Source organism: Etheostoma spectabile, chromosome 1 (assembly GCF_008692095.1).
Source record: "Etheostoma spectabile isolate EspeVRDwgs_2016 chromosome 1, UIUC_Espe_1.0, whole genome shotgun sequence".
NCBI lineage: Eukaryota > Metazoa > Chordata > Actinopteri > Perciformes > Percidae > Etheostoma > Etheostoma spectabile.
The window spans coordinates 13,879,977-13,889,732 of NC_045733.1; the positions used below are offsets into that span (position 1 = coordinate 13,879,977).

At 37.6% G+C, this 9,756-nt stretch overlaps 1 long non-coding RNA gene across 1 annotated transcript in view; it reads right to left on the reverse strand.

The window, feature by feature from the left end:
* Positions 1-3,866: 3,866 nt before the first annotated feature.
* Positions 3,867-9,756, reverse strand: part of LOC116690104 (uncharacterized) — an 8,083-nt gene continuing 2,193 nt past the window's right edge. Inside the window, exon 3 of the long non-coding RNA XR_004332167.1 lies at positions 3,867-4,010. This is a non-coding gene — a long non-coding RNA (uncharacterized LOC116690104). The remainder of the gene's footprint in view (positions 4,011-9,756) is intronic.

Below are 9,756 nucleotides of genomic sequence, written 5' to 3' on the forward strand. Positions count from 1 at the left end.
ATGTATTGATGAAAAACAATACAGTCCAATCACAACATAGGTTTATTTGAATCAAAGCTAAATAATTAGCTAGGAAATAGAAAAGACAGTATTTTAAAACATCAAATGCAATGTTTCTTAACTTGCTTGTACTGTAAAAAGCAAAACAAAGAAGTGATTACTGTACCTCTACATCTTCCTCAACTCTGTCATGTGGATTTGGCCACAGGTTCTAATCTACATTGCAATTAGTCAGGAATCTTGGAATAAACCTTCAGGAATGGGGAAGAATGTGGTATGAGTATATAAATATATCTATTACAAAGCAGGTTAAAAAGCAGGTTTAGTAACAGAAAGCCTGTAGATTTAAGTTCTGTCTTCATCTTTCAATATTAAATTTGACTCATTTAATGACTTACTGATAGGATAGGCAAAAAAGGGAATGTTATAACAACTTTTAATAACTAGTTGGACTATTTACTGTATACCCACAAGTGCAGCATTAAGTTAACACAAAATTACACTGTTTTCCAAGAGTATATGGCTGCAGCCTGGAGCGTCCCATGTAATCCGTCCCGTCTCATGCGATCTCGTCCCATGCAGAGTTTTGTCCAACGGTAAACCAGAGGGTCAAAAATACGAAATCGCGAATGATTTTCCAGATGGAGTCACGGGTAAATTCGTGACCACATTTGTTGCAATCAATTGAAAAAACGTTAAAAACTGTTAAAGTTACAATTTTGCCATACATATAGTTTGCTCATTTCTGAATGTTATGCTTGTGTTGACAAGATAAATGCAGACTATCGTCTGGAATAAAATAAGCCTGCGTCAACTATCATGAATTAAATACTTAAAACATATTAAAAGTATTTTATTCATTTGCATGATTGCCGTAACGGCAATCATGCAAATGAATAAAACATGTTTGTTATTTTAACTAAACATGTCTATAAGATAAATGCAGACTATCATACTGATGAATAAAAACACTTAAAATATATGTCCGTCTATAAAATAAATGCTGATTATCGGCAAACTAAAAGAATTTTTCTGCCATCTCCGAGTTTCTACTTTTCAAAATAAGAGCTTGCATCTGGAAAAAATACTGCATCTCTCTTACTTAAGTAAAAGCTCACGTCAGCTATCATGCTAATGAATAAAATATATACATATTTTTTTTAAATATTTAAAAATATATGTCCGTCTATAAAATAAATTCAGAATATAGACAAACTAAAATTATCCTTCTGCAACTTGGATCAAAGTTGCAACTACAGAAGGAATTTCTCTCCCGACAGATTTCAAGCATTTGGTTTTGTTTTTAATTTTTTTCCCCCCTTTCATACAATACAACACAAAATACAATAGAACCGCTGGCGGAAGTGGAAGAAAAATTCAATCGCATTCCAGCCCAAGACCGTGGCAGTAGAGATACGCAGTCGAATGCAGGATGGGTCCCAGAGACCTGAAGGCCGAGGCCGCGGTAGTAGAAAAATAGAACCGCATTCTGCCCCGGGTCCCAGAGACCCAACAGCCGAGGCCGCGGTAAATACAACCGCGTTCTGCCCCGGGTTTAGACCCGACAGCCGAGGCAGCGCCAGTAGACAGTCGAATGCTCTCGCCATGCTGATAAGCAGTTGTATTTGCAGCAATGTCCCGGTGAAGTGTGAAAATAATATAGAATATAAAATTAAAAAGTCTTGGAAAGAGTTTAATATGTTTATTTTTGTAGTCTTGTTGATGTGTGTGCAGATCGTGGATTTCTCCTCAGGAGATCCTGCCGTTAGTTGGCAGAAACGGCTGCGTCACTGATGTTGGTTTCATCAGCTGCAGCCACGTTAATATTGAACAACACAACCATAATCAGAAATGAGCAAATTATATGTATGACAAAATTGTTACTTTAACAGTTAACGTTTTTCAATTGATTGCAACAAATGTGGTCACGAATTTACCCTTGACTCTATCTGGAAAATTATTCGCGATTTCGTATTTTTGACCCTCTGAATTTTTCCGTTGGACACACCTCCGTATGAGACGGGACCGCATGAGATGGGACGGATGACATGGGATGCTCCAGGCTGCAGCCAGCCCAGTCTCCTGTTTTCCAGAAAATGGTTCTTGAAGTGTTAATCCCTGTTTGTAATTTAAAGTTCTACTAAATGTTAGCAAGAGTTACAATTTAGAACATTTTGCTTTGACACCATTAACAGTACAGCCATCTTTGAGGTTCAGGCTTGACTAAGAGTAGACAAGAGAAGGCAAGAAACAATTGATATATAATTAGTGCATGGCTTTGGGGGATAATCAGATGATAAATAGAGACTTGAATGGTAAATACTGGAGGAAGTAACAATCCACTGCTTCTCTATTAGTATCTGCCAGTTTACACTCCTTGATGAAAATTTCTCTTGTAGCCTACTGTTTCAACATGATCAGACATGACAGTTTTCTGTATGTACTATCAAGCCATATAAACATAATAGTTTGCACCTCTCTCGCTCACTATGGTAGAGAGAGAGAGAGGGGGGAAGGAGCAATAGAAAGAGAACATAGTTGAACAGCTGCCCAAAACGCCTAAAGGATTAGATTGCTCTCTTTTGATCCCTCTCTCACAACGTGTACCAATGTTAAAATATCATTCTGTTGGATTGGTTTAGCTATTTATCTGTGAGTTCTTCTTGTTAGCGCTTGTTTTTTCATCTGATCAAAAAAGATGATCCCTGTATCTGAGAGGCTTATCATGGCTTAAAAGTAACAAAAAACAAAAAAGGCCAATTCATAAAATAAATCACATAACAAGATATGAACATGCCATTACCATTTGTACTTATAATAACTGAAATAGATAGTGAGATTAAATAGAGAATTTGTTTTATCTCTGGTGCTGCTCAGCACTTTGTTGTTTTGAAGAGGTAAGTTGCTTTGATAGTTGACAACATAATTTGAGGTCACATTTAAATTACAGTGAAGGAGAAAATAATATATCACCCGAATGGATAACTGGAATTACCGCGTCACGGTTGTACCAACAACAATGTTCATCCATGTCTGTCCAGACTCATAATATATGTAGTGCAAGCAAGGTATCCCAGAGATGTCCATTTCCTAACACGTTCTCCAGGTCTACCTGGGGGATCCTGAGACGTTCTCAAACTAGATAGGATGCACCATCCCTCCAGTATTTTCAAGGTGTTCTTGGGGCAACTCAACTGGCTCCATTCAACAACTTCTTATAGATGAACTCCTTACTCTAAAGGTGAGCCCAGGAAACTCATTTTGGCAGTGATCTCATTCTTTTGGTCCCTACCAAAAGCTCAAAGCCATAGGCAACAGCCTGTTACAAAGGTTTCTATTATGGCCAATGCCACACCAGTCAACTTGTCGATATTACACATCTTACCCTAACAAGACCCACAGATATTTAAACGCATGATCTGAACACATGATCTGTGATCTGCTATTGAAGTAACTGCTGAAAGCCTTAGACAAACAGATAAACAGAACTTATTTGGGGAATTTAATAAAAGGGGAAAGGGTGAGAGATGTACTGAAGGAAGAAAAAAATTGTAAGGATGCATAAAAAAAGAGAAGATCAAAGATCATCATCAGGTCTTACACAATTCTCAGTCATCAGTGGAGAGAAAAAATCCCTCTGACATCATCAAGCTAATGTCCTGCAGTCTCTTCCATCAGTAACACCCAAAATGTGCCTACCTGTCTGCTCTATAAACCTTTCATGAAGAGGCAGGGAGAGTGAAAATGGAGAGAGGGGAACTGCCAAAAAAGCCAGGTAAATCAAATGTGGAGCAGAGGAGGAGACAAAAGAGACTTTGAAAATAAAGATAAATGAGAGGTGAAGGAGGGTGAAATACAGAAAAAAGCCTAAAGCTTGTTCAAGTGCCTTTGGCGTTTGTTACTGATGCAAAAAGTCTCCTTTCGCGTCTCAGTCAGACACAGCGGGGCTTTCAACTACTTCACATTCGGTCGGAACTCTTGGCGTCACCTTTTGATGCTCTGGGTCAGGACTGCAAGATTTACAAAATGTAAGTTTAACTGACATGCTGCACAAGAACGGGGTAATTAGGCTTAGGAAAAGATCAAGGGTGTGGTTACAAATGTACATTTCACTTGAGGATTTCTGTAGATGTAGAGATTATTGGTGTTTGAAATTGCAGTGCAATGTATGTTATTGTGCACCCCACCTCCCAAATCCTGCCAATCAACAGAAAGCAACAGTTTAGATTGCAGTGCTTTTGCACTGGATAAAACTAGATGAATTAAGTTCATATTAGTTTTTAATGTAAATCAGACTGCTGTGTAAAAACAGGACAGATTAGTAAAAAAGTTGCAGAGAACTGCACACTCCACTTACAAATATGCAGAATAGCTTTCTTTGTATCCAGCAAAAAGTAGCCTCTACTGTATGTGAAGAGTTATCCTTAGATGTATCAGCTAGTAGCTTAATTAACAGTTTTATCCAGTTCAAATAGATTGTGATCTCACAAGGTGGCCCAGGCAATCATGTAGTTTCAAAGAGGTTAAGTCCGCCCTGTTTCCGTTGGGCTGGACCACTCTTTTTTCCCCCGTCTTCCCCAAGCGTTTCTCGGTACATGGAGAAAGACCACAGTTTTGCCATTGTTTAACTATGTTAACCTCAGTAGGATTGGTGTCGCAGAGGTGACAATATTGGCTTTACTGCACAACAGAAAATACAACCTGGTCTCAAGACAGTTCATGAAATGGTCACGTTATTTTGATCTATTAATTCATCAACAGGGACACAATTTTCTCGTTTATTGTGTGGTGGTAACCACAAACTGGGAACGTGACCATTACACAAATTGCCATGAAAATGGGCTGCAGCAGCCTGCTCTGGGGGACAACAACGGCTGCTGGGACACAATCCATGGCTTCTGGGGGATGCAACAACGGGAAAATGAAACGCCACACGCCAGCGACAACTGTCATGACACTGGGCTGTTCTGGGGGACGCAACAACAAGGAAATGAAACACCACACACGGCGGACGGTGACAACAGCCGCCGGGACACGATCTGCGATCTTTTGGGGACGCAATAACGGGCAAATGAAACGTCACACGCCGGCGACGACAACAGGACGGGCCACCATCTGCAAGACGCGCTACAACAACAGGAAGGTTGGGGTTAAAAAAAAGAACAACGGGGAAAGGAACTGTCACACATAGGAGACGGCGACAACAATGGGACGGTTGTGGTTAGGAGAAGAAGAACATGGACAGGAAGTGCCACACGTGGGACGCAATCCCAGTCTTTAGGATGAAAGTCCTGTGTTGTTTGACCCATCCACCACACCAACCAACCTCCTTACATTGATTTTCGGCTTTTTAATACTACTCGCTACCGTAGTCGTGCTGTTATCACAAAAGATGCTTCCCATTGAAGTACATTAATTTGAAATTTGTGTTCACCACCACGAAAAAAAAAAGAAAAGAAAATCAAGTCCCTGTTTCATCAATAGATTAAATAACGTCACCATTTCACGAACTGCCACAAGACTTGGCTGGACAACAATAGCTTTGAAACAGGGAGTTATGTAAAAGTATTAATCTGACTGTGGATGAGTGTTTTCAGGCAGTTTGCTTCCTCTGAGAGCTGTGGGACCAGTTATTTTCAAGGAAAATGTGACAGTTGGGCACTTCCAAAGGAGATTCATAATAAAAGTGTTTTCATGTCAGTTGGTCCCATGCTGGTTTACAAATAACTAATGCGCACATTTTCAAGCTCTGCTTCTGAAGTGACTGTCTCTTGTATTCATACTCTATGATTAATACTTTACTAGATAAAGTGCATTGTCAAATAATATTTTTTTATCAAAGAAGTTGAAGTTGCATAGAAGCAGCAACAAACTACAGCGCTGCAGCATTGTTTTATCTTACTGAATCACTTTCATATTCTGAAGAAAATGTACATACTCATATTGAAAAAACCCCAGTACCAGTCAAAAGTTTGAACATTTTAGATTAGATTAGATTCAACTTTATTGTCATTACACAGGAACGGGTACAAGGCAACGAAATGCAGTTTAGGTCTAACCAGAAGTGCAATGGCAGTAAGTGCAGGATAGACAATGGTTTCATAAGTGCAGGACATGGATGTGTACTGAATAAATATAGAAATGAATACTATTATAAACAGAATTTTACAGATAGATTTGTCCTATGAATATAATATATAGACAACAAGTATTGTGAGCAAGATTTACAGCTGGATATGTACTGAATATAATATACAGGTGGATATTACTATAAATAGAATTTTTACAGATATGTACAATGAACATAATATACCGATGGTTGTTACTATAACAGAGTTTACAGATGAATATGTACTATGAATATATATACAGAGTACATATTCACCTGCTTTCCCATTCAAGAGAAACCGTTTTGACTGACCAAACCTTGACTGGTACTGTACATTTTAATCTACATCAAATACAGTGTGGGATAGAAAAATTCAGATCCTTTAAAACATATGTTGTGGAGATGTATAAATATATTTTATATACAACCATAATTGATTTAGAAATACAAACATTACCCCGTTGCCTACAAAGGGGTGTTTTGACAAGAAACTATTTTTGTATAGCAAGTGGCATTCTACTTTAGTTTTATTTGGAAAGTTCATCTAAGCATGTACAAACATACCAGTATTAACTTGTGAGCATTAATATTTTTCTAAAACCTCCAAAAGTTTAGTTATCTGTTGAATTGTTTTGATAAATTGCTTAAATTAGATACCTGGGTTTTGAATAAGTGAGACCCCTAAAAAGAAATACCAAGTCCATGCTGCATCGACTATAAATAAGATCTCATCTGTTTTAATATTGTACAAAGCTCCCAGACTCATTCCTCCCCAATACGTTCCAGAAAGGCAGCAAATAGATAAAAATGACACTCCTTTTAAATCCCCTACGGATAAATGCTTGGTTAAGTGTTCTTTCAACCAGTATATTGTTAGATTGTAAAAAAGATTTGTTTGTTATAGCAAACAATGTATACTGTAGTTCTCCTGTAAGTGAGACGGTGTAGCCTACTTACAATTATCAATTTATTCTGATCACTTTACAGCTCCTGCCTGTTTTATGGACAGAGGGGAAAAGAGTGCAACACACTTTCTTGTGTTGCCCTCTTTTGAGCTCAGCCTGCAGCATATCTGTCACATCTGATAACTTGATTCAGACGATGTAGTTGCCAGAAAATGTGAATTTTTTACTTTTCATAGTATTTCTGGCCAAAAACCTATTTTTTGTATCCAAGGGCTAGTTCTCATTCCACTGACTTGATGTTATATTTTAGGCAATGTTATCTCAATAGACAGCCCATGATGAACAATACACTTTAAAAAAAAAAACAGCAAATGGCATATAGTCAAAATCTCTAGATGCTGTTTACAACACTAAATTTGCAATACAGTCATTAATAATAGCACTTTAACAATGACTTATTATCAACCTGACAACTTGCAAACACAAAGGGTAAAAAACAAAAAGTATGCAATATCCTACTTTTTTTCTTTACCCTACTCAATGCAGTAATTGAAAACAACGTGCATAAATAATATGGCACGTGTTGACAGCTCTATCTGTAAATACATGCTAGAGCTTTTTGTGGTGTTGAGTTGAAACAGGTAGTACATACATACAGTACATACATACATACAAAGACATCTTAATAATTGTACAAATTGATCTATGTAGGCTACTTGCCCTATTCTTTCAGCAGGAGGCCAATCCATCTGACTTAACACTTTTAATATACAGAATAATATAATAATATAAGGGAATTAAATGTCAAACATATCCATGTAAAATGGTTTAATATTAGTTGTCCAAATTAGTTAATTTTGACAGTATTCAACTCAACTGAAGAAGCTTATTATACAGTACCCTTGCAGTCTTGCTTACTTTGACTGGCATGTTGTCTATGCTCTTTATCACCATGGTGATTCTGCAAATAGACCCTTGAATGTTATAATAAAATATGAGAGCTCTGTGATGGTTTCAAAGTAAGTGTAGATAAGTTAAACTAAATTAGCTGGATAAATATGATATGTACGTGCAGGTGCCTTAGCTACAATATGGGACACTGCCAGACTGAATATAAAGTAAACTTAGTGGTGTGCCAGTTCTGTTGCAAACTTATTTCTTTTATTGAGTGGAGTCTACTATATCACAGTCAAGTTCATTGTAAGGCATTGTTCTAATAGTGGTCTTTTAAAAAAGATTGATTTTTTTAACGACATTTAGCCACTCAAGCAAAATATAATTTCAAAAACATATCCATTAAACATTTTATCACATACAGTATGTGTATAAATTAAGAAATGTTGGACATGGGACAAACAAAAAAACACTTACTGTCCAATTTATGAAGTACTGTGAATATTCATTACTTAATTGGCCAAAAGGTATTCATTATAAAAACATGCTTCTTTATGGTGCAGCAAAAAATGGCTTTCATCTTGCAGTGGACAGGCCTCTCATGCAGCCAATCTGATTGGCTAAGACCACGGTCCCCGAGTTACAAAATTAAATTTACAAATGGACAGACAAAAAGATGCGTTTATTTCATGTTTTTGTTGAATTGTTGCAACTGTATTACAAAGCTGATCAGAGAAAAGTTGGATTCACCCTATATTTAGTTGGCTTACCTGAGCCTTAATAAGACCACTGCACAATAATTAACAGTCCTGGAAACCACAAGAACATTAATTATATTAGTGCCCATTGGTGTATGAATAATGTTTCTAATAACTACATGAAATGCCACCAGATCACTTGTAAAAGCTCTGGTATTTTCGAAACCCTTTGAAATCAAGAGAAGGATAACATAATACTACGACATCTGGCGACACATAACGCACACAAAAACACACACTTAACATTGTCTGTGGGATGATGTCGGATGAAATAGTGATCATTACTAATGTTCTTGTGTGCCTGATATGTGTAGCAAACCTGGTGGACACGTACTAGACAGTATATGCGGTGATCATTAATATTCACAATGAATACTGGACAGATTCTTCAACCAGTGAAGTGCTACTAATACCTCAGACACAGACGCTTTGATCAGAACGTCTTTCTATCCTCAAATAGTGTAAAACCACACAGATATGTTGCAGTAGAGATGGTCACTTTCTTCTCCACAGAAACATTTTAAATATATTTCAGTAATACATGAGATCCTTTAAATTTTGCAGTGGGTGGTAAGCACTGATCCTCATGTTCGTTAACATAAAAAAGCATTTTTATGTTTTATAGTTTTACGATAATTAGACACTTTCTTGTATCACACATTTTTGTAACTGAGAAGGGAGACCATCAATCACTTTTAGAATTTACTCGTTGATGAGGTTTTATCATTAATATTCTGTCCTTAACCCTTTCCTAATCACCATTTCTGGGATTAACAGCTATGTTAGCAATAGCCAGACGGTGGTAATTTGAAAAATCAACAAATGAATCAGTTCAAGAGGGATGCGTGGGTGGTGCGTGGGAGCTGTTGTCTATCGGCGAGGCCTTCACTGTACATTTGGCTGGACAAGAAAATCCCCATGGCAGCACACTGGAGAAGGGCTTGATGGAGCAGATGGCTACCCCTTTACTCTCTTTACCTGTGCTTGCCAGACAGACAGTGCTACAGGTGTGACAAGATGTCTAAGTTGGATTAAGGCCCAGTCCCAGGTGTGTCTCTCTCTCACACACACACACACACACACACACACA